The sequence below is a fragment of the Ascaphus truei genome, chromosome 14 (genome assembly GCF_040206685.1).
Source record: "Ascaphus truei isolate aAscTru1 chromosome 14, aAscTru1.hap1, whole genome shotgun sequence".
Classification (NCBI taxonomy): Eukaryota; Metazoa; Chordata; class Amphibia; order Anura; family Ascaphidae; genus Ascaphus; species Ascaphus truei.
Window position 1 is genome coordinate 29,378,314 of NC_134496.1, and position 23,833 is coordinate 29,402,146.

Consider the following 23,833-nt stretch of genomic DNA (forward strand, 5'->3'; position numbering starts at 1 on the left):
CAACAAACCCCCCCCCCCCAACACATACAGTACAGTGATGGGAAAAAGAACTATTATACAGCAATACGACCTAACACCGCTCACCTCAATCAGTGCAGATAATGATGTACACTGTGGACGGTGCATATAGGGAAAGCCTAAGGCACATATACAGACAAACAAGGTGATAATAAAATCACCCTAAAGGACCCTATTTGCTGCACTCAGTCCAGTATTAGAGGATCTAATTACATAATAGTCCAATAAATGTGTAGCTAACTGGAAATCAAATACAGATGACCTATAGTAACCGCTCCCATCGCTGTAGGAGGACGGATACCAATAAAAGCCAAATAATGGCCAAAATAAGAACATTTTATTAGTGATATAACATCGACACAAGAACAAATACAGTGAAAATATATACAGTGCTAGCAATAAAACACTTTCCCATTAAAAATGGTAGTAGTATGTTGGGTGCTAATTATTATGTAGAGCCACGCATATCTATGTAATGAGTAAATATAGATGCATGTATAGCACTCCCTGGATCAAGCATTCAAATGATGACCTATTAGCAATACAGTTAATAAAGGGTAGAGTTGTGTGGGAAGCGGTTAAGGAATCTTCTAACAACCCAGGTGTTGAAGATGCATATCAATACATTGCAGCAGTGTTGAAAATGGCATTACTGCTCCCAATACCACACACACAAGCTGCTAATCAAAATATACTAGATATAATCCACATAAGGCTCAAACTCAACAACCGCTGTCCTGCCCGTGAGTTGCAGGCCCGTCGTGCAGCAAAGGGGTTAAAAAATATACTCTATTCTATATCAAATGTAAAAAGTCTTTCATATGGTCCACAGTTATTTAACCTATGTGTGCGCTTCCACATAACTGAATATTATATATATATACTGTATATATATATATATATATACAGTATATATACACACAGATATACGCCCATCTCTAGTTTTACATGTAATTCTAGAAGCTATAGGAAGCCAGTGTAGGGATATGCGTAGGGGATCAGTAGAAGTGGAGTGTTGAGTGAGGTAGATTAGTCTAACAGCACCATTTGGATGGTTTGGAGTTGGGACAGGGGGAATACCGACTAAGAGAAGCTCACCCAACTTCCAGTGCCAGTCGGTTGGGCCCGCCCCCGCAGCCGCCAGGCCTGGGCCATCTGTCCCGGCTCTCCTCCCCTGTCGGCGGCGCTGTACATAGTTAATTTTGTATATATTTATTTTATGTAATATATGAAAATACCGATATTCTTGCGCTTACAAATCTCAATGCTTATGATACATACAGCATGCAGACTATTCTAATACACTCGTAAGAATGCGATATCCCTGCGTATACTTACTTATCTTCTTTATTTACATTAGTGAAACCTGACCGTTACCCGTGTTTAGTGAATGTGGCCTCTCGTGCTTTTCCACGTGCAGTTCTCATGCCTCCTCTGTATTATTCGCCCCTTATCTTTTATTTTTTTTTTAAGCCGATAATTCCGTCTCTTTCCATCATTGTCACTTTCAAGTACAAGATGTTTTTCAATTGTCACTTTCATCTCCGCATTTCTATGGCAACAGTAAAATCCCTGCCTAGTATTCTGTGTTTTTTTTTTTTTTTAATTTTATTTTTTTTTCCGTGTTCTGGGTTTGCTAGGAGACTACTAACAGCCCATACTACAAAATACTGAGCCTTGTAAAACAAACAGCTGTGGTTAGCGTGAGAGTACAGGGTAGTGTCTCGGAACTACCGCCAGTTCGGCTGTTCCAGTGCCCTATATTTTCGGGGGCCCATCCTCCATAGCACCGGAACGCCATTCTGGCACTTATTTTAGTAGCCTGAACAGTGTTCCGACATTTCTACTGCCACACACCCCTCCCCCTCCTCTCGCTCCCTCCTGGGACCTTACCCGGCAGCAGAGAGAGAGCCCACCCTGGCAGTGCTAACACGGAAGTAGGCCCCACCGGAAGTCAGACCCAACTTCCGCAATCACCATTTGGATTTGCTCCCTCCACCTTCTCCAATATTTTTGTGTTTTGTTATTACACTCCCTCCGGCACGGCTTGTGCTTTGATATCCTGCTGCATTTTCTCTGTGTTGTTTGAAAACAAAAAAAAATTTCAGCGCTAATGTTTCACCAGAGGGTTTGAATATTTATTAATTATTTTTGGGTCACTTTTCATTGTATGTGTGCATATACCACTATTTATGTTATTTAGGATCTTGTATTATTCGGGCCAATATATTGATTTAACAAGTTATTTTTGTTGCGCTTGTCACTTATTGTGCTCATATTTCAGCACGAGTTGTGACAAAATAATGACTGTGTGCCAATAATTTGCCTTTGATACATATAGCTCATTGTATGGAATTGGGGCTGCTCTATTAAGTGCAGTCTTGGTTAGTATCTTTGGTTATAAAGGTATAAAGAGTCGTTTGTTTCCTGCTATCTTAGAACTATAGTGGCTCAGCAAGTAAAGACTTAGGTGGATATGTATGAAAAAACAGTGCAAACTGGGTCATTTTTTACTCTGTATCATTGTACACAGGGGATTTTCTCCATGAGCATTTTGGGAAGAGGTTATAGGAGGATTTAGCGGGAGAGAGTCCAAGCTATAATATAATCAGGCCTTCCGGGTTTAGGTGTTAACCAAAAAACATAATTTTGCATTTCCGGTTAAAACTGATAATAACTAGAAATTAAGCATAATTTTGACCCCCTTTTGCATCCCAGCCACAGGCAGGAGACGAACATGGGTTGTATGAAAACTGGAAAGAATTGTATCGATAAACAGCAAATTCAAATGTGTGTCAATTTTATTTTAATTGTAGACACAAACACAGATTTTTTTTAAATAAAATGAAAACACCAGAAAGACCCCCAGAAATAAACACAGATTTTACACACAAATTATTATTTTTTTAAACCGAAACCTCTATGACGTTGAGCCGGTAATCGGTGTGGTATTTCTCCCTCTTTGCGTCAACTGAATTCACCAAGTTCTGGTGGCGTAAGCTTCTGCTTCAGAAATCCACGACAAATGTAGGAAGCAAGATTAGTAAGATTGGTTCATACTGTATGTCGCTGCTTGCAGAATGGCGTGGATGATTTTTGTTTGCTGCAAATTGCACCATATTTTATATATATTCCCTATTGACTCTGAAAACAATGCTGACTTTGAAGTGTTAGCTCTTGTGCCCTTGGGCAAGTCACTCTGACTCCCTGTGTCTCAGGCACCAAGATTATATTGTTAGGTCATCGGGGCAGAGTCTGTGGATGTAAAATTCTATGTGCAGCTCTGCGTCTCTGGTGCTACGTTGTAATTGTGAAGCGCATTGACTGCCATTAGGAGAAAAAATGTACTGTATATGGGATAAAATTATTATTAGAACTGGAATATACATTTATTTTCCAATATAATCTTAAAAAATCCAAATTGGTGTTCTTTATTTTCTGAAAGCACCTCCCTGCCGTCCTCTTCTAAACGTCCTTGCATCTTTCACAGTATGAGAGAGTTCCTCTGAAAATCCCAGCTCCTCGGGATAGAACAACAGGCCGTTGCCCTCACTTGGGAGAGAGAAGCCAATAAACAGTGAGACAAGCAGAGGATTCTGGGCAAAGGAAATAGCTGCCACAGTCCCTCCCTGATACAGCGGCCAAGCCTTATATACAGTATACAGTACAACTGTTTAGAAGTCAGTAGATTTTGAGATTGAGCAATGTTGATTTTGGGGGAGCCCTGAGATTCCATCTTTTTTGCAGTTATTTAAGGTTGGCCGTTGTCTGCTTTTATCCCTCAGAGTGCAGAATGGACGCCATGAGTGCCATGGCCCCTCCGTCACAGCGCGGTCACGTGACCACGACGGTCCTAAACCCCGACCGACCATTCCCCTTCCCTGCAGAATGCATCCTGTGCTCCATGGGAACGCAGGATGCCATCTAACCTGAAAAACAAGCTTTATTGGGCATGATGTAGCCCCTACTCCCTCTGGAACGCCTGACTCCATGACGTAGCGACCACATCTTGTTGCACCCACAGGGTTAAAAACCACAGTCCCATATAGCAACATTGTGGTTTTGTCGTAGAATAAAAGCACTCGGGCACATGACATCTTACCTAACATTTACGCCTGTTGCATAGCTCTATGCTAATCGAAATATAAATCCCCACCCTAGTGGTGGCTGCACGTCCAGCTCTCAACATAAATCCCTGGCTAACATTGTAACCAAAACATTGCACTGGAAGAGAAACTGTATCCTTTGATACATGCAAAGGGATCGTAGCTCTCCTTAAATACAGGCAGTATGGTTTATGAAGGTAATCCCGGGCAGGAGTTTTTAATTTTTAAAACGCAGAAGACAGAAAGCTTGTAAAAAAGGCAATGAACTCAGCAGGGGAACGGCTTTTAAATAACAGGCAGCCGGGATCATTATTTTTAAGAAGCCGCAGTCAGATCTGACACCCCTCGCGTTCGTTTAAAACCAATTCACGGCTACAGGAGCCTACAGATTGTTACTTATCATTGTCACTGTCAGACATCAGGAGAGTATAAATTAACCCCTTCCGTGGAAGAGCACTGCCTATCTGTTGTGTCCCTCTTGTATGTGGGGGTTTCATCTTCCTCCTTTAAGAAGTGCCACCGCTGTTAGTTTGCAGAAGAAAAACAACATTGTTCAATTAACTCAACCATGTAGTAATCTCTCTTAAATAATTAGTTTAAGCAAAGATTTGGCTTTTTTCGTTTTCTCTGCATCCGGCCTCTTAATAGGGGGATACTCTTGTCAATCAGGTGATTTACTAAACCTCTAGCCCACCCTGTCCCTGTTAGAGCCAATAAAGATAAGACAGGAGGAGAGAGGGGGCTTTGCATGCGCAAACTCCTGTTGAGAGTAGAAAGGCAATATCTAGAGGAAATCAAGCCCGTTCCAAGTCTCAGATTCAACACCGGCTAACTATTCCTTATAACTGACCTGTTTATAAATTGTAGTAGCATTTCAGAGCTACGAGTTAGTATTGTGGACAGATAGGAGCCCCTATCGTACTAAGATTAAGATATTTGTATTTTTATTGTGCGTCCGAATTTTAGTGCGAAAAAGGTGCGTAGTACGTACTGTATGAAAGTGTCACACATAGTTCATTGTTTGAAATAAAATGTATTGCATGCGTCATGTTGAATACCCGATTGACACAATTTAATATAAAACTGAATGATCTGTATCTTTTTTATTTACGTCTAGTGTTCGTAAATATACATAATTAGTGTCATATTATGTATAACCACCATACTGCCAAAATGTTACAGACAGTATTTGAGGACTAGACACCTAGGCTGCCAGAGGGTCAGTAACCCATGGAGTTGGGCAGCAAAGAGCATTGAAGATTGAAAGCATTGCCATTTTGTGTTCCCAGCATGGGGTTTATTTACGTTTCGTTTGGCTATTTCTGCATAGTACTGCTGTGGCAGGCTCTGCACAACCCCGCCTCTAGGTGTGAGAATTAAATGCATCTGTCTGCTTACCACTTAGACAATGGGTGCGCCCCCAAGGGAGAGAGGGAGAGTTTCCAGGGGGGGTGCAGCGGCTACAGAGGTCCCGCGCTTTCCCCCAAGGCATTTAAATTAAATGCCGGGGGGACCTCACGAGGCTTCCGCAGCTTCTCTTACCTGATCTCCAGCGACGTGTCGCCATAATAACCGGCGGCAAATGAAGCCGCGGGGTCACGTGACGTCGCGTTGCCACTACCCCGCAACGTCATTTGACGCTGAAGGCGGGGGGGGGGGGGCTCGAGCCGAGAGGTAAGCAGGCAGGGGGGGGGGGGGGAGGACGGTGGCGCAGGTTAAAAACTGCGCACTCCTGACTTAGACTGTAAGCTCTTGGGGACAGGGACTCCTTTTCCTAATGTTTACTTTGCTGTCTGTAGCGCTTCTTCCCATTATGTCTCCTATTACTTTGTCACTTATATGCCTGCTCTTGTAGCGCTACATACATGGACGGCGCTTTGCAAATAAAAATATACATACGTACATTACATCTGTATCTTGACGCTGAGAGGCATTTTTAATCCTGCATCAATATATCAGGGCACTTTGACAATGGATTTGCTCTGTCTGCGTCAGCTTATGTTTTTAAAGCAGCAAAACATGTGAAATCTTATATGTTTAAAAAAAATGATCAGTTCTGTAGTATTAGATAATACTTACTGTATGCTCATTTGCATGTTATTTCACAGAATCCCTTGCTGCAGTGGAAGCACTGCATGCTAGGTGATAATGGTGAAAGGCAGGGTGGCTGACCTGTCTAAGACATGTGAATGTGCTCACAAGTGATATTCTTTATTGGAAATATATATATACACACACACACACACACACACACACACACACACACACACACACACACACACACACACACACACACACACACACACACACACACACACACACACACACACACACACACACACACACACACACACACACACACACACACACACACACACACACACACTTTTTCGTGAGTTTTAACGCATCCCTTGATCTCTATAGCAGCCCACCTCCCAAGAAGTGCAAGATCTGTGCAGCCCTTTCCTGTTTGTCATACTTTCTTGCCAATATTGCCAACTGTTTGAGCTGTAAACTATAACAATAAATTACCTTGGTAATATAAGGATACATTGTAGCTGCTGAGTTACACTGACTGGAGCAGCCATTACAGTATGTTAGTCACACAATCAGGAGGTTTACACATTTGTAACAGGAGCACCAAACGATTACCAGCTTAGGTAACAATGTAACACATTGCAATACATTGTCACATGCTTTAGGGGGGATGTAACGTTGCTGCTTTATCATCAACAAGAAGAAGCTGAATAACACTCATATTAGAATGAAATATATACAATTCTTTGTGTCTGTGTCAGAAGAAACATCTTACATTCGAGTCAGACTGAAAATACTGTACATCCTTGGAGAGGCTAACCAGTAATTCCATGAGCAACGTATACATCATTATTATTATTATTATTATCTACGTAGAAGTGTTTTCCAAAAGTAATTGCTTTGGAAATATGGAACGTGGTGTAAATCTTTTTCACTCTTGGAAAAGATAATCTGGTGCAGATAAATCCGTACCTCCAGAAATGATGGGCTGTGAAGAGCCCACTGCACTTAATTCATAATAAAAGGAAAACTAATTTAGTAGGAGATTAATCTTTTATTACTTGGCAAATGAGATATACAGTGTAAGGACTTCATGTGTCTTTTTATTTTTTTCTCTTTCATATCAAAGGTTGCTAAAGAATCATTCTTGGGAATCGTGTGTTGTAAAGGTTTAGGTTCAATGAAGGTCAGGGATAGGATGCCTTTTAATTGAGCACCGTGAGATTATACATAAGCATTCACAGCCACGCACATCTTTTCTTGCGATGAAACCAGAGCAGAGGCGTAGACACCTGTGTGCAGAATACGTCTGCGGAGAACTTTGCTGCTAGCATTTCATTGAGTTTTACGGACGTCAGCGAACGTACACATACAGTGTAGTTATCTAAACATGAGAAACATTACAAAATAACTAGTCTACAAACTATTCTGGGGAAATATATATAAAAAAAATAGAAACGTAAGAATGGTTATTATGCGATGGAAAATGAAGGTGGGTTTTCCAATGTGGGCAATACTTCTGCATTTTGTTGCAGCTCAGATGAAACCATCTATCCATTATTGCCACATTAGACATGTAAATGTGCTCATACATGTTTTTAATCGTTACTGTAACACTGATGAGACCTCCTACACTACCCACAACCATCTGCAACAAAACCCCCACTCTTCCTGTCTACACTCATCCTCCCTGCTCCAGCCCCCCTTTTACCAGGACCCCCCACACACCAGCTTCCCCCCTACCTTCCATATAACCACCCCCTATAATGCCTCCTATTTCGCCATATAATTGCTCCGTATAACTCCTCCTATTGCTCACTATAACCGCTCCCTATAGCTCCTGCTATTGCTCCATAAACCGCTCCATATAACTCCTATTGCCCCACATATCGCTCCTTATCACTCCTCTTATTGCCCCATATAACCGCTGCCTATAACTCCTCCCGAACTCCTACTGCTCTCCCTCCAACGCCTCCTGGTCCTCCGTATAAGCACTCCCCAAAACACCATGATATATTGAGTCTGTTACTCTTGCTTATTATGCCTCTCTTCCGGTCAATTAAATGGCACCAATTCCGCTTCCTGAGCTCTGCGAATATACCTCTTTGTGCTGAGTTCTCACCCTTCAATGTAAAACAACGGGACAAACAGAACGGTATTACCTGGACCCCTGCAACCCCCTGCTCCTGGAACCTGCTGTTTAGCTGTGTGCCTAGCGACCTGCTCTTCACTACATACAAGACCCATTACCCGACAGGCTTCCTGTAACAAATTGCTAGCGTGCGGAGATTAGATTTTAATACAACGGAAATGTCAAAGCTCTATTGGAATTAGTAATGTGAATAAAGAAGACGAATGGAACGTGTGGTTTCCCCGGGGAGATGCATGACGCTGCTCACCCTTTCAAAATGTGGCAGCGAAAAGGGGTTAAGTGGGTTCTGGATACACAGAAGGTTAGGACCTTTTCTTTGTCGTCATCCTGAAGGAGAGTGTAATTCTTTTGTTAATTATCCCCCTGGCACTGTGCAGCTTCAGAGATAGATCGACGTAAAGTCATTATCTGCTGGGTCTCTTTAATATGGCCACCTTTGTGAGTTTTCTGTTCATAGAAACATAGACGGTGAAGGCAGATACTGTACGAACCACCTTGCCTGTTCAGTTTGCTATCTGCTGTAAAACCTCAGACCCCATTTGATACTTGTACAGTATTTATTTTAAATTTAGGATAATCTTACGTCTTATCCCAAGCATGTTTGAATTCCCTAGTACCAGCCTTCGTAAAATGTTTGCTGTCCGTATGAAGGTCGACTTCATACATATGACACATACAGCACATGGTTGTTTGGAATGAAATGTGATGCATGCATCATGTTGACTTCTTGATTTGATACTATCACCTCTGTGACTATTCCATGAATTCACACCCCTTTCCGTAAAGAAATACCTCCTCACATTTCCCCTTACCCTGACACCCTCCAGCTTCAGAGAACAAGCTCTTGTTCCAGCTCTTCTCTTTCTTTGGAAAATGCTTCCCTCCTGTACTTTGTTGGATCTCTTTATATATGTGAAAGTTTCTATCATATCCCCCCTCTGCCTTCTCTCCTCTGTACATCTTAATGTCCTGTAGCCTTTCCCGGTCAGTGTTATGCTGTTGATAATGCACCATTTCAGTGGCCCTTTTTTGCACAGTCTCTATTTAATTTAGGTCCTTCCATAAATCTGGTCTCCAGAGCTGAACCCAGTACTCTAGGTGAGGTGTCACCAATGATCTGTAAAGTGGCGTTACCCCCTCTCTTTCTGCTGCAAATACCTCTCCCCATGCAACCTAACATCCTGCTGGCTTTCCCCATTGCTTTGTTACATTGCTCTCTTACTTTTAAGTTTGCTGAAATAATGACTCCCACATCCCTTTCCTCAATAGTAATTAATAATATAGTGCCATTAAGACTGTATTCATGTCTCTCTATCCTTGGAATCATTACAGCATGTATTACTCATTGAGACATTAACGGCCCCTAATTATATATGTATATAGATATATATAACCTGTCTAAGACATGTGAATGTGCTTACAAGTGATCTTTTTATTTTTATTCTCTCTCTCTCTCTCTCTCTCTCTCTCTCTCTCTCTCTCTCTCTCTCTCTCTCTCTCTCTCTCTCTCTCTCTCTCTCTCTCTCTCTCTCTATATATATATATATATAGTGTGTGTGTACAGAGTATATTGTTTGTTATTGTGCTTTCTAGTGTTCAAGTTTAACAAGTTATTAAACATTAAGCCATAATAATATACTTTTCTTATATAGCCCTGACTGTATGGAGTGCTGTATTTGGTACATATTATTTTGCAGTCATGGTGGGTTCACAATCAAATATTGATGAGCTTACAATCAAATATTGGTGCCGGAGGCACAGGGAGATAAAAGTACTTGAGCAAGGTCACAAGGAGAGTTGGCACTGGGAATCAAACCAGCTCACCCACTTCAAAGGCAGTGACATTACCCCGCAGATATGCATATAGCCCTAACACTAAACGCTGTGACAAAGACCCATATTAACTAAGCAGTGCAACTCCATTAGACATCTTACAGCCGACTCAAAAGCCACTATATATTGCTATAAGTGGGACTGAGGCGTTAAAGTTGCATTTAGGTTCACAAATGATGAAAGTACCAGAATATTTGTTGTGCATTCTATATATGTAATCCCCCGTGTGATGAGCTCCACACACTCACACTTTCCCCTGGCAGGTTTCTCTCCAATTTGCTCTGGACATGTGACTGTGACGGACATGAGAGCAGCCAATAATAAAAGCTGTGGTAGAGGAGGGAGGTGGAGGAGCTTTTAGAAAAGGCAGGCGCCATGTTGGATCAGATCTGCGTGGACCTTAGAGCTAGGAAGGTCGGTTGAGGTCTGTAGGGGGTGCATATGTGCACGTGGCAGTAGGAGCAAAGAGCTACAGGTCCAGATGTGGACAAGAGATTGAGCACCGCCAGTGGGGACCCTCAACGGCTACAAAAGCACAGTGGCAAAACAGGCCTGCAACAGGTTCAGGGCCCAACGAGCTCCGACAGTGTCCCACCACCATCACAAGCCAACATACGAAGGATTGGGTGGCTACTACATCACTGACCCTGACTCACACCCGCGCAGCATTATTAGGGATTGTATAATAACCTGTATACTCTGTGTAGTGATCCTCATCTGAGGATCACAAGGTACCAGAGTCAGTAAGATATAAGTAAAAAAGTTATATTACCCATACTCTGTATTCTTCCTGCCGTCTGACTATAGGCCACGTGTGGCCCAGTAAGTTATGAATAGGGACTTAGACCCCAGCCTCAGCTATAGTTATAAGTCTGAGAACTAAAAGTAGAGGGGTTACATTGGAGGCACTGTTGAGGTCTTTTTTTCTAATTGGTGTAATACACCCCATACCTTCCCCTGTATATAGGTATTTACGGTCATACAAGGGCACGGTTAAAGTATACCCAGCAGCTGGTTTTGCCCCGGGAAAGGTTTAAGAATGTACTAGAACATTCCCTCTATAGTGCCCCATACTGAGTGCAACTGACAGTTCCTCACCATGAGTGCGGCCATTTTAAGTGCATGGTGCACACGGTACGGCCTGGATTGTAACACAGCGTTGATCCTAACTTTCCCAGACACAGCCAATTATGTGATTTATTCATGGGTTGCTGGGAGCTGCACCCCCATGGGGAAGGGCCTGAATAAAAGGAAAAACGTTGTGCTATAGCACTAACACTGGATCTGTACTGTGTATGTGTGATGTAGATATTGATCCTGCTTGTTTGCCTACCAGTATTGCGGGGATGGAAAATACCGTGTCTGTATTCTTCCTGCCATCTGACCGTAGGCCTCGTGTGGCCTAGTAAGTTATGAACAGGGACTTAGGCCCCAGCCTCAGCTATAGTTATAAGTCTAAGAGCTAGAAAGTAGAGGGGTTACATATAACTATGAACTCGGCATTTAATAATTCCATTTAAGAGCTTTTAGGGAGGAACCTATAGGAAAGGGCTGAATACTGAGATAATTCAAACTGTTTCCATTTTAAATGTCTGCTCCCACTAAAAAGAGACGTTCCTCCTACTGTTTATTTTTTTTATCGGGTGGGAATTGGGGTTCTCCCTGAGTGGCAATCGCCACTATTTCCAGTTCTGAGGACCTAAAACCAGAGACAGAACATAAAACACAGACAAAGCTCAGTTTTTAGCACATCCAGTGAGACTCATACACGGTACAGTGCCTAAATATATATGTATAAATATCTAATAAGTAAAATGGTCTTTTAGTTTGACATTTTTGGCCAAAATTGTTGTAAGCCCCTGAGCCAACGCCAAGGCAGACCACATATCAGGGGTCCCTAACGCTAATATAAATTCTTAATAACCTGTGTAATAACAGGAAGAATGATTTATAGTAAATCTGTCAATATTAGTTGCAAAGTTCTAAGTCTGACTGAAGCTTTTATTAACCTGTACATTACCAGGAAAAGCACTTTGTATTAGAGATGTCACAGCCAAACTGCAAGCAGGCGAGTTCCCCTGAGTGGAAGATGCTATGGAGTGAGCCCATAACCATTTAAATGTGGGAGGGGGTGAGCTTAAATTAGGAAGGAGGTTGGGAATTGGGGTTCTCCCTGAGTGGCAATCGCCACTATTTCCAGTTCTGAGGACCCTCGGATCCCAAGATAGTTACTGGGTCTCCCGGTTCCAATCCTGGAAAATGGAGGTTAGCTAGTGGAGATTGCGCCTCTAAGCCCATGTTACCAGGATTTCAATGGGTTGATAGCACTCGGACATGCAACCTCTGAGGATTCTCAGTACAAAGTTTAACAGGTTTTACATGAATGCTACTTTTTGTAACCCCTTCGCTGCCATAGGTGCCAGCAATACATAGAACTTCTCACCTTTAGTAAATAAGGTGGTAGCAGTTCCTTTTCCTTTAAGACGTTACCTGTAGAAGGAGAGGTATTTAATTTGCTGTCAGATCTAAGTACCATTAATGAGCCATGGCACTGTGCGTGTGTAACGAGAGCTCCTGTCTTAATTGGTCTGTTACTGTTACATAATTAATAAGGCGGTTAAAATAACGTATGCCCTGATTCTCCTTATATTCAGAGGACTCCTCATCAAGGCCTCCATCGTGCAGAATTGCAGATACACACATCTGTACTTATTTAAAGTATTACTAATAATCAGGTTGAATATAAAGCATTGTATGTTATTATTTCTCTCTTATTCTTCCTTTCCCTTGCTCTCTTCCCATCTCTTCTCCTCCCCCTTCTTTCGTCTCTCTCCCTCTCTCTCCTCACCTCAGTCTGCCTTTCCCTCTTTACCCCTCCCTCCCTCCCTTTACCTCTACCTCCCTCCCTTTACCTCTACCTCTCTTTGGGGCTTAGGCTGAGTTCAGACAGGAAAGTGCGCGTTCGCGCGTCCCCGCCTCTGCCTGCTGGGCGATGTGTGCTCATGCCCAGCAGACAGAATGAGCCGATTTGGAGGAGGGACTACTCAGCCATTTAATTTTTTTAAAAAAAGAAACAAAGTGTATGTGTTTGTGATTGGCTGGCGAAGTACACGTGACATGGCTGTCGCTTGAAATTACAATTTCACTTGTCTTCTTCAAGTGCAGCGGCGACAACGCTGTACTTCGCCACCGGGGGTTGTTTTCAGTCTGAAAACTCCCACGCGCCAAAGCGAAAGAGTGGCGAACGCGCGCACACGCTTAGCCTGTCTGAACGCAGCCTTATTCTGTACGGTGTAATAGCACAGATAACCTGTGTTCTCTTTCTCTCACTCTGTAACTTCCTCCCTCTCTCTTTCTCACTCCATCTCTCGCTCTCTCACTTTCACTTACTCACATACATCTCTCTCTCTCATTTCTGCATCACTTCCTCTCTCATTTCTGCATCTCTCTCTCATTCTCTCTCTCTCCCCCCCTTTCTCCCTCCCTTTTCCCTTTCTCTTTCTGCTGTCAGCCCACCAAGTTTATCTAAGTAAGATAAAAATACACTTTTATATATATATACCTATTATAAGAATACAGAATCCTTCATTTCTAGTCAGAGTAAATCCCTACAGCACATGTGAATATATACAGGCATACCCCGCTTTAAGGACACTCACTTTAAGTACACTCGCGAGTAAGTACATATCACCTAATAGTCAAACGGCAGCTCACGCATGCGCCTGTCAGCACGTCCTGAACAGCAATACCGGCTCCCTACCTGTACCGAAGCTGTGCGCAAGCGGGGAGACTATAGAGCCTGTTACACATGGGTTATTTACATCAGTTATGCACGTATATGACGATTGCAGGACAGTACATGCATCGATAAGTGGGAAAAAGGCAGTGCTTCACTTTAAGTACATTTTCGCTTTACATACATGCTCCGGTCCCATTGCGTAAGTTAATGCAGGGTATGCCTGTATATATATATATATATATATATATATATATATATATATATATATATATATATATATATATATACAGTATATAGTAATTTCACACAAATTATCATAACACAACACAAACGAATCTTGAAGCTCGCATGCTATATTAAATATTTTTTTGCTGGCGATCCGACACATGGCACCAGGCCCGCCAACAGGGGGGGAAGTCTGCCGGTGTTGGTGTCCCGGGCCTCGTGAGTCAGGGGCCCCAGCCGCCCGGTCCCCTGGTGACCGGCCTGCTGCCTGTGGGCCCGCTCCCCCCCCCCGCTCCCAACGTGGGACGGAGGGGAAGGGCCGTTGCGAACCCACGCGCGCCAACACAGCTCCCCTCGCGGCCGCCTCCTACCCCGGGCAGCAGCCGCAGAATTAGCTCGCCAGCCTCGCCCCCCAGCAATGTCACTGATATTAGGGATGAGTACTGTGCGTGTGATGAACATACTGTGCACCTTTTAAGCTCCCCCCCTTCTCTCTGATGTCCTTAATCCTTTAAAGGGACAGCTCAGCACAAGATGGAAGGGATATGTTTGCATTGTTTGATGTTAAATGTTGGTGGCTTTTGCTTTGATTTAATTTGTGTAACCCCTTCATTGACAGAAGAGCTGCATTGCTCCTATAAAACTATTTTTTAAATAATTTATAAATGTTTGTCATTTTGTTTTATCTATAGTCGGGCTTGTCTTATACAGTATTACATACACATTCCTCCCCAATCAGTGAACAAACAGAAGAGGGGAGAGTACTTAACATGCAGTAGGGAACAGTAGGCGGAAGATTTGGGCATTTAAACAACTCCCAGCTATTACTGGTTGGCAAAATTTCCAAGAAGACTTTGTAAAGACTTGTGTTTTTATTATTATTATTATTATTTTATATTTGTAGTCGGGAGGGCAATAGCATAGTATGGCAAGAGTACTTATATGTTGAGACAATAGAAAGGAGGTCCTTGTCCTAAGGACATACAATCAGATTTTCAATCAAACAGTGGGATTTGAGCTGGGCTCACCCACTTCAAAGACTGTTCAAAACATTGCCCTTCAGAGTCCCCTGAAGGGACACATCTGCACTTCAGTGGGTTGTTGTCTCTGTAGTTTCTTAAGAATCAGAGATGTTTTGTCTTATAATCACTAAGCTATTTCCTCCTTTCTTTTCTCTGCAGAGACTGACCCATTAATGCCACCAGATGCCACCTACAGAAGGATTTGTCTGTCGGCGGGGAGTTGGCATCCCCTTTGTCCGCACTCTGCCCCCTCCTCTGCTTCCATGCCAACCGCATAGCTGTATATTTCTGTAAGTTCCTGCATTGTACAATTCCCCCCTCCCTCTTCCACACCTCGAATTTGTCACCTGTGTTCAAAATGTTGCAGTTTGTAACAGTAATTTCAAAGGAGAGAATAAAAAAGATATATTGTACTAAAAAGGAGGGGGAAAAAAATCTAAATTGCACTCAATAAAAATGAATTAAAACACAAATCACAAATCTGGCTTATTATTTTGTGTAAGGGGAAAAATGTACAGTATGTCTGAGCTAATATATATATATAGAAAGATATATATATAGACAGTGGTCGACAAATCACCAAAAAATCTACTCGTCGAACAAAAAAATCTACTCGCCACCTAGTACCACACGTGTGCTGCGTGGGCCAATTGGAGCTCGCCACGATGTTAAATCCACTCGCCCGGGGCGTGCAAATGTATAGGTTTGTCGAACACTGTATATAGATATATCTATATCTAATATATATATATATATATATATATATATATATATATATATATATATATATATATATATATATATATATATAGTGTGTGTGTGTATGTATTGCACAGGTCACAAGACGCTAACACCGGGATTTATGCGTTAATATACTGTATATATACATGCACATACACACATTCATAATATATGAATAAAAGCGCACACTCCATGGTGTAATATCGTATGAACAGGTAATTTAATACATTAAAAGTGGTCAAATATACACTCACATAAGTGCACAGGTAAAAGGCATGGGAGTCATCACCCTGGAACCAGGAACCTCGCAAGTCAGATGTCCCAGGGGAAAGGGTCTGCATAGACTGATCACAGGATCAAGGTGAGCCTTTTAAAAGGCTTACTGGAGATGATAAACTCAATCCTAGGTGAGAGGAGCAGCAGCACATTTGGTGAGGCAAAATATAAACGCCTGTTTGAAGAGTTGTAAACCCACGCGAAGGAAGCTTCTCTCAAATCCATGCGTCCGTCCTAGTAAGATGAAGTCACTGGCATGGTGACTTCACCACCCTGCATGTTTTATTGCATGGAACAGCGACATCCTCAGAGGAGTAAGGAGATACCCCTGAAGAAGTCGCTGTTCCAAGCGATGAAATGCGTAGGTTGGTGACATCACAATGCCACTGATGTCATCTTACTAGGATCAAGTGAAATATTCATAAAAATAGTGATATATAGAGTGTAGAAAGTGATGGGTGTCTAATAACTAGCAATATATGACACATGAGAAACAGGTGATGATACCAAATATAAACATAAAAGTGTAATAAAGGTTGATAGTTCAAGCCAGTTCTTGGGTGGGAGCAAACATGAAGAAAAAGTGGGAAGTCCAGAACAGATAGGTGATTTTATAGAGCCGAATGCTGCTTCTAGGGTGATTATGCCAAATCACAGGGAATAACTAAAGAACAAGAAGCGCAAGCTCCATAGCGTAACGCAAAACAATGTAGCCTTTAATATTTATATATATATATATATACACATATATATACTGTACATCCATCCATCTATCTATATTTATTTATAGAAAAAGAAGTGCAAGCTCCATAGCGTAACTCAAAACAATGTAGCGTTTAATATTTATATATATATATATATACCAAAAAAGAAAGAAGCGCCAGTTCCGTACAATGAATAATATAAACTGGAATTTATTAATAACCAGAATAGTCTCAAGGACAATGCAAAACTGGTGTGTTTAAAAAGCAATATTGACAAAAAATAAAATGAAATGGTTAGCAGCAATATGCAAGTGACATATATGAGGAACTTGTGAGCGAGGAGGCAATTGGTGATGAGGAGGTAACCACTGGGGCATATAAGAGTAATTGTAGTCTGTGTATTATCTTACAGCTAGAGAACAATAGTCACCAATTAGAGAATGACCCATCTCAGAAGTAAATAGGTGTATTGTAGACAGACCTGATGGTGCACGGAGTAAATCCTCTCAACGTGCAGTCTGATTCCGCTGTAAAACAGTGCTCACTCCGAGAAGAAATCTCTCCTGTGATGTAATGAGACCCAGCTGTTTGCCAAATCTTACGGAGAGATGGTAATTTTCTCCGTGTTAGACCTCATAGGTAAAATTCCGGTGTATGCCTCTTCCTGAGATGCAGAGTAATATCCTGTGCTCAATGCACCTCAGTGTTAAGCCTCTCTCTGTCACAAAGTGTACAATTGCAGCGTATATCCAGATAGAGAGCTGAAATCTGTGCTTCAAGTTCCTCTGAGTGTAACCGCGTCACTGCGTAGCTGCGTGATGCCGTCACCACATTCCAACGCGTTTCATCACTGAGAGTGACTTTCTCAAGGATAAGATTGCAGACACTGAACTGGCTTGTTATAGCATGGTTAATAACCTCTGATAGCAGACAGCTGTATTCAATCTTAATCATGGCTAGCAGGTGAACACAGCCAATACATACACCATGAAACTTAGATGAATATGATGAAATCAGCATACATAGACACACCTGACAACTGCACCATTCCATCAATTCAAAAATAAAAACATAATTTATAAAAAATTATATTAGTTAGTTAAAACAATTGATATATATAAACAACCATTCTAAAAAAAAAAACTAATAAAAACTGATTATTATTTTAAAACATATTTGGTGTAGATTATATAAATTAGATGGAAAGGCTGGAGTGTGGTGAGGTCAGGTTGAGAAAAATCAAATAAATTATAACTTAAACACATAATAGTAATCACAACTAGTAAATGGATAACATAGATGAATACATCTAGATTGAACCCATATTGATATAAAATAAACACTATATGGGTGTAGATATATATTAACTTTTCATGCGAAATAAATATAAGAGCAGAAGCATAAATAGATAAATATGATTAACAAATTACCCAAGTATATACATATGTGCACATGGATGTATATTGCGTGCATAAATGTACATCTAGAATAAACATAAACAAATAACAGTGTAAAGTATACACAAGTATAGACATCGAAAAAACTTGCATCAAAAAAGTAATTAAAAACATAGGGGAGAAAGCTGACAAGCTGACAGGGCCAGGTGGGTAAGGGTAGGGAAAGGGAAAGAAAAGGAGGGGGGTGAGGGGAGGGAAAATAAAGGGGGGGAAGAGGGAGGGAGGGGAAGGAGGAGGGTAGGGGGAAACAGCATTGGAGGGGATGGGGTATATGGGGGTAATGTTACTTGATAAAGGAGGGGGGTACAGATAAGTTAGACAAGAATACTAGTGTCAATACATTCGTTGAGACCTTTAGGGATTAAAGTTCCCAGAGTATAAATCCAAAAAGATTCACGAATGCAGTGTCTTGAACCTGTCTCCCCCCAATTTGAAATTGGATACCTGCTCTATACCAGCTATTCTGAGACTCGTAGGATCCTTGGAATGTACCGCAGAGAAATGTCTGGGAACACTATGATTATGAACACCTTTTATAATGGCTCTACGGTGTTCCAAGAATCTAACGCATAGAGAACGTTTCGTTCGTCCAAAATTTTTTGTAAATTGTAGGTACATGACAGTATATACACTACGTGTGTTGTTAAACAATTGATTTGACTTCTAAAATGATGTATAGAACCATTCGTAGAGGATGTAATGGAACTACAAGTTGTCAAATGTTTACACATAGTGCATCTTGATCTGCCACATTTGACATTACCTGGTGAAAGGGGAACAAGAGGATCAACCAACATAGAGCTCTCTCTGAGCTTGCTAGGTGCTATCTGTTGTTTGACACTAAAGGCTTTTCGAAACACCACTGGTGCTCTAGGGGTGAGGCACCTATTGAGGTATGGATCACACATGAGTATTTTCCAGTGTCGATTGAGAATATGTGTTATCCTACCAGAATAACCAGTAAACTTAGTGATAAATTTAACCCCACTGTTGCTAGATTCGATGGTTTTAACAGATCTACCCATTTCTCCCATCTCTCTGCTCAGACGGACCTTAGAATAAGAAGTCAAACCCCTTTGCCGCATATATATTTTTATATATATATATATATATATTTTCATATATATATACACAGTGGTCGACAAATCACCAAAAATGTACTCGCCGAACAAAAAAATCTACTCGCCACCTAGTACCACACATGTGCTGCTTGGGCCAATAGGAGCTCGCCACGATGTTAAATCCACTCGCCCGGGGTGTGCAAATGTATAGGTTTGTCAAACACTGTATATACACATATATATACTGTGCATCCATCCATCTATCTATATATATTTATAGAAAAAGAAGTGCAAGCTCCATAGCGTAACTCAATAAAACTATGGAGATTTCACCAACAACAAAGGATTCTTTAAGTAAGGGCAGTTAAAATGTGGAATTCATTACCCATGGAGACTGTGATGGCAGATACAATAGATATCTTAAAAAAAAATTGACATCTTTTTAGAAAGGAAAGGCATACAGGGATTATCAAATAAGTAAACATGGGAAGATGTTGATCCAGGGAATAATCTGATTGCCAATTCTTGGAGTCAAGGAATGTATTTATTTTTCCACCTATGAGATATCATTAGATGATATTTCACTGGGGTTTTTGTTTGCTTTCCTCTGGATCAATATACTGTAAGAAGGGATATATGATAAAGTATCTGTCGTCTAAATTTAGCATATGTAAAACTTGATAGACGTACAGTATATCTTTTTTCAACCTCATACACTATGTAACTATGTAGATGCACACGCTTCATAGTGTACTGTATAAAGGTAATAAAAAGTTATTTAATCGATAAATAGACAAATGCTCACTTACAAGACATAAGTAAAAAAAATTGCAATGTATGTGACAAGGTAGCAGGTTACTACTGGGTGTTGGTCTTGCATATGATGATGTTGGAATGCGAATGAGTTACACACATATCCTGCAGGTACAAGTAGCTCTTTGCCGATAATCTTTCAGGGCAAGAAGAAACGTTTCACCCAACTGTGGAAACCCGACAGAAAAACATTTTCGGATCCTTATCCATAGGGTTGCCACATACGTTTTTATAATACGGATGTCCCCCCCCAAACTCCCGCAATACACACACAAAATCCCCCCCCCCGCCCCCATCCCACCACAACACACACATAATTCCCCACAACACAAACCCATTTAACGTGGGTGAGGAAGCCGGTTGAGCCCAACTACAGGGCGGGACCATCTTGCCCCGCCGACCGGCGTGCAGGTGGTGGCTTGGAGTGAATGCCGGTTCCACAGCTGGAGAAGGCTGGGGCCCAACTTCCAGCACTGGCAAGGCCTCTTGCAACCTTCGATATTTGTCCCAGATCTCACCCCTGAAAACATGGAACAACTATGATTTTCGACAGACCTTTCAGGGACAACGGGACAATTCATTGATAAAGGGACAATCCCGTATATATATATATATATATATATATATATATATATATATATATAACATAGAAAAAGAACAAAAAGCACTCCGTAATAATAGTCACTGATGTGGGTGCAGATCCTATAATGAAGAATAAGCAATACGATACCGTTTGGAAACAAAATCAGCAGGCAGCACTCCAGAATTGAACAAACAAGTGTATTGAAAAAATAAACACAAAACCAACGTTTCGGTCCACGAATGGGACCTTTGTCAAGGTGGTGCGCCACCTTGACAAAGGTCCCAGTCGTGGACCGAAACGTTGGTTTTGTGTTTATTTTTTCAATACACTTGTTTGTTCAATTCTGGAGTGCTGCCTGCTGATTTTGTTTCCAAACGGTATCGTATTGCTTATATATATATATATATATATATATATACAGCTAAACCCCGTTATAACGCGCCTCGTTATACCGCGATTCGGTTATAACGCGGTTTTCCCGTAGCTCCCGTTTTAAAAAAAAAAAAAAAAAAAAAATTTTTTACATTTTTTTTTTGCACACTGCACACACTGCACACACTCACTGCACACACACTGCTCATTGCTCACACTGCCACACTGCACACACACTGCACACTGCACACACACTGCTCATTGCTCACACTGACACACTGCACACACACTGCACACTGCACACACACTGCACACTGCACACACACTGCTCATTGCTCACACTGCACACACTGACACACTGCACACACACTGCACACACACTGCACACTGCACACACACTGCACACACACAGCTCATTGCTCACACTGACACACTGCACACTGCACACACACTGCTCATTGGACACACTGCACACACACTGCACACACACTGCACACACACTGCACACACACTGCTCATTGCTCACACTGCACACACTGACACACTGCACACACACTGCACACACACTGCTCATTGGACACACTGCACACACACTGCACACTGCACACACACTGCTCATTGGACACACTGCACACACACTGCACACTGCACACACACTGCTCATTGCTCACACTGCACACACTGACACACTGCACACACACTGCACACAATTATTATATAGAAATAAACAGACAACTGCACTTTAACAGATGTACAGTATTTTGCCTGTACAACGTCTTGTGACTTTTGTTTCACAAAGTTAAGGGGGTGGGAAGTCATTGTGCTGTGGGGGTTGGGGGGGTGGCGGGGCCCTGCGCTGCGGCTACGGCGGGCCCTGTACTGCGGCGGGGGGGGGGGTTAGCAGTCTGTGTGTGTGAGTGCGAGTGCCTGTCTGTGTGTGTGTGTGTGAGTGCGTGAGTGCCTGCATGTGTGTGCGCGCGTGTGTGTGTATGAGTGCGTGAGTGCCTGTGTGTGTGTGTGTGTGTGTGTGTATGTGTGTATGTATGAGTGCTCCAGCCCGAGTCCGTGGAGGGAGGGGGGGGGAGAGTAGCGGGTCCCTCCTGCAGCCAGTGGAGGGAGTGGGGGGAGAGTAGCAGCTCCCTCCTGCAGTCCGGGGAGGGGGGGGAGAGTAGCAGCTCCCTCCTGCAGTCCGGGGAGGGGGGGAGAGTAGCAGCTCCCTCCTGCAGCCCGTGTAGGGAGGGGGGGGGGAGAGTAGCAGCTCCCTCCTGCAGTCCGTGGAGGGAGGGGGGGGAGAGTAGCGGGTCCCTCCGCTCAAGCCACGCACCCCCTCCCTGTCAAACCTCCCACCTCCCGCTCCGGCTCTTACACTTACTTACACACACACTCAGACACTTACACACACTCACAGACACTTACACACACTCACACCCACATACACACACCCATATACACACACACACACACACTTTCTCTCCCATATATACATACACACACACACTCTCTCACTCTACACAGACGGGGGGTGGGGTCGGAGCAGAGGAAAGGCCGCGACCAGCACCACCACCCGCTCCCCCCCCTCCTCCCGCGCAGGCAGCGGGAGCACCGGGGACAGCGGTGGGGAGAAGAAACCCCCCGCTACCACCTCCATGCAGGCAGCGGGATCTGAGGTAAGCGGCGACCTGAGGGACATCCCCGCTCCCATCTCCTGCCCCGCGGCCTGTCCCGCGGTGACAGGAGGAAGCGGGGACAGGAGGGACATCCCCGCTCCCATCTCCTGCCCCGCGGCCTGTCCCGCGGTGACAGGGGGAAGCGGGGACAGGAGGGACATCCCCGCTCCTATCTCCTGCCCCGCGGCCTGTCCCGCGGTGACAGGGGGAAGCGGGGACAGGAGGGACATCCCCGCTCCCATCTCCTGCCCCGCGGCCTGTCCCGCGGTGACAGGGGGAAGCGGGGACAGGAGGGACATCCCCGCTCCCATCTCCTGCCCCGCGGGCTGTCCCGCGGTGACAGGGGGAAGCGGGGAGCGGAGGGACATGCCCGCTCCCATCTCCTGTCCCGCGGGATGAATATGCGCTAAAGCGCGGCGGCCATTTTTTTTCCCGCGACCCCGTTAGTAACGCGGTGGTCTCGGGGTGGACCCCGAGACCCGCGTTATAACGGGGTTTAGCTGTATATATATATATATATATATATATATATATATATAAAAACACATCTTGCATTCCCAGTAAAATCAACCCCACACTGATGAGACCCATCAAGGTCGAAACAGCTGTCTGTGGGTGGTTTTCTGGGTATGCACCTTAACCCTGGCTGTGCTCAAAGCTGTGACCATGCAGCAAGCTTAAGCCTATAGGGAACCATGTTAAAAATGGTTATTGATGCAAAAAGTGACACTGTGTGCTCATTTGCATGTCATTTCCCAGAATCCCTTGCTGCAGTGGAAGTGCTGTATGCTGGGTGATAATGGGGAAAGGCGGGGTTGCAGACCTGCCTAAGACATGCAGATGAGCATACAGTTATATTTGCATATTTGCTTTCCTGTGGAGGGTTTTTGTCACTTTTTTTACTCACCATAACTTAACTCAGTATTATGGTTTAGCCTATCCCATAGCCTCTCTTGCATTCCCAGTAAAATCAACCCCACACTGATGAGACCCATCAAGGTCGAAACAGCTGTCTGTGGGTGGTTTT

The 23,833-nt window shown here is 43.0% G+C and overlaps 1 protein-coding gene across 4 annotated transcripts in view; it reads left to right on the forward strand.

The window, feature by feature from the left end:
• The window catches only part of EPHB1 (EPH receptor B1), a 209,981-nt gene extending 194,378 nt beyond the window's left edge, over window positions 1-15,603 (forward strand). For all 4 annotated transcript variants that reach the window (XM_075570291.1, XM_075570293.1, XM_075570292.1 and 1 more), the window contains exon 17: window positions 15,292-15,603. The gene's annotated coding sequence lies outside the window, so the exon portion shown is untranslated. The remainder of the gene's footprint in view (window positions 1-15,291) is intronic.
• The last annotated feature ends 8,230 nt before the right edge of the window (window positions 15,604-23,833 follow it).